The following is a 2,633-nucleotide window of genomic DNA, read 5'->3' as shown; positions in this document are numbered from 1 at the left end:
TTTTCTGAAGGATTAAAAAAACTTGAAAAGCGATTGACCAAGTGTATAGAGCTCCAAGGAGATTATGTTGAAAAATAAACAAAAATTTACCCAAAAAAAATTCTTTTTATACTTCATTCTAAGGACTTATTGAACTACCCTCGTAGTATCAATTCGCAGCTTGTTAACAAAACAAAGGAATTCAATTTTCGAAAAATTTTCAAGATCACTGGAATTGAAAGCTGCAAATTAATGTACTCAAAATGGAACTCTTTAGGTTTAAACTTTTGTAGTTCAAGATTGAAATTTTGTTAATTCAAACGGTCAATAATTTACACATCAGGGTGTCTGATGAAATCTGGACAAAATTTCCTGACAGTTTCAGGTTTTTCCCGGGTATAATTTTGCATAGTACGGATATTACAAGATACTCTTGAATATCAAATAATAATAATCATCATCATCACTATCGATTATTTAAATAATTGAAACACTTTGAATTGTCTTCAAAATCTACGAATTTGATTAATAATTCAAAAAAATTATACTTGAAATTCGGTGCACATTTGGGTAAAATTTTTACATGGACTATATTAAATTCAATTTAAACCGTTTTAAATGTTTAACTTATCAAGTACAAATATTGCACTTTAAAGAAGATAGATAAATTTTTAACCAAGTACTTGAATTTTCAACTAAAAAAGATAAATTTTTAACCAATTACTTGAATATTGAATTAAAGAAGATAAGTTTTCAACCAAAAATAGAGTAGTTCAATTTTCAGGTTGAAAAATTAATTTTTCACCAAAAAAAAAAACAAATTTCCAATCAAGTAATGAATCTTCAACTGGAATCGATCAATTTCAAAGTAAAATTATGAATTTTTAAGAAAAGAGTTGAACTTTATTAATACGCAAACTGTAAAACAAAAATATGAATTTTTAAACAAGAAGATCAATTTTTGACCATAGAAAACGATTTTTTTAACAAAATGCATGAATTTTTTAACTTAAATGACGAGACAAGAAGATTAATTTTTTACCAGCAAAAAACAAATCTTTTTTAACAAAATAAATTAATTTTAAACCAATTAGTTGAATTTTAAACAAAATAATTGAACTTTCAACTACAAAAAGATTAATTTTCAAGAAAAAACGGACCAGGTAAATTTAAAGTCAAAACAAATATTTTTCAACCAAACTAATGAATTTTTAACTAAAATAATGAACAACTGGAATAGCTGAATTTAAAAAAATGAAGTTTGAACTAAAACGATAAATCCTCAGCTGGAATGGTTGAAACTACAAAGGAAAAATTAAATTTCAATCAAGAAGATTAATTTTCGAGCAAAGAAGACGATTTTTCAACAAAGTGCATGCATTTTTATCGAAACAGTCGAATTTTTAACTAAAAAATATCAATTTTTTAACAAAAAAGAAATAGTTAAATTTTCAGTTCAAAAATGAATTTTCAACTAAAAAGATGAATTTTTAACTGAAACGATAAATATTTAACTGGAATACTTATATTTGGAAGCTAAGAGATAAATTTGAAAACAAAAAGATTAATTTTTAAAAAAATACATGAATTTTCAACAAACTAGTTGAATTTGAAACAAAATAATTGAATTTTCAACTACAAAAAGATCAGTTTTTAAGAAAAAATAGACTACTTAAGTTTACAGTTGAAATAATATATTTTTCAACCAAATTAATGAATTCTCAACTAAAATAATTAATCGTCAACTGGAATAGATGAATTAAAAAAAATGAATGAATTTTCAACTAAAACGATGAATCTTCAACTGGAATAGTTGAAATTTCAACCAAAACAGTCTAATTTTTAATCACAAAATATCAATGTTTAAGCGAAATGGAATAGTAATCTCCAACTGAAATAGATTAATTTTAAACTAAACAGATGAATTTTTAACTCAAATGATGAATATTTAACAGGAATACTTATCTTTGGAAACAAAGAGATGAATTTGAAAACATGAAGATTAACTTGTTACAAAAAAAGCCAAAATATTTTACAACTAGTTAAGTTTACAATTGAAAAAAAAAATATTTTTGAACCAAGCTCATGAATTTTCAATCAAGTAGATTAATTTTCGACCAAAGAAGACGATTTTTCAACAAAATGCATGAATTTTAAACGAAATAGTGGAATTTTTAAATAAAAAATATCAATTTTTAAACAAATATGAAATAGTTAAATTTTCAGTTCAAAAATGAATTTTCAACTGTCATAAATAATCTACAACAGAAATAGATTTATTTGAAACTAAAAAGATGATTTTTTAACTGAAATGATGAATATTTAACAGGAATACTTTTCCTTGGAAACAAAGAGATGAATTTGAAAACATGAAGATTAATTTGTTATAAAAAAAACCAACATGTTTTTCAACTAGTTAAGTTTAAAGTTGAAAAAATATATATATTTTTGAACAAAGCTCATGAATTTTCAATCAAGTAGATTAATTTTCGACCAAAGAAGACGATTTTTCAACAAAATGCATGAATTTTAAACGAAATAGTGGAATTTTTAAACAAAAATGAAATAGTTAAATTTTCAGTTCAAAAATGAATTTTCAACTGTAATAAATAATCTTCAACAGAAATAGATTTATTTGAAACTAAAAAGATGAT

General features: G+C 23.4%; 1 protein-coding gene across 1 annotated transcript in view; it reads right to left on the bottom strand.

Moving 5' to 3' along the window:
• Positions 1-2,633, bottom strand: part of LOC117172703 (transmembrane protein 41 homolog) — a 13,417-nt gene that overhangs the window by 1,784 nt on the left and 9,000 nt on the right. The window lies entirely within an intron of this gene.

The sequence above is a fragment of the Belonocnema kinseyi genome, chromosome 5, assembly GCF_010883055.1.
Source record: "Belonocnema kinseyi isolate 2016_QV_RU_SX_M_011 chromosome 5, B_treatae_v1, whole genome shotgun sequence".
Taxonomy (NCBI): domain Eukaryota; kingdom Metazoa; phylum Arthropoda; class Insecta; order Hymenoptera; family Cynipidae; genus Belonocnema; species Belonocnema kinseyi.
This window is presented reverse-complemented; position numbering and strand designations above follow the sequence as displayed.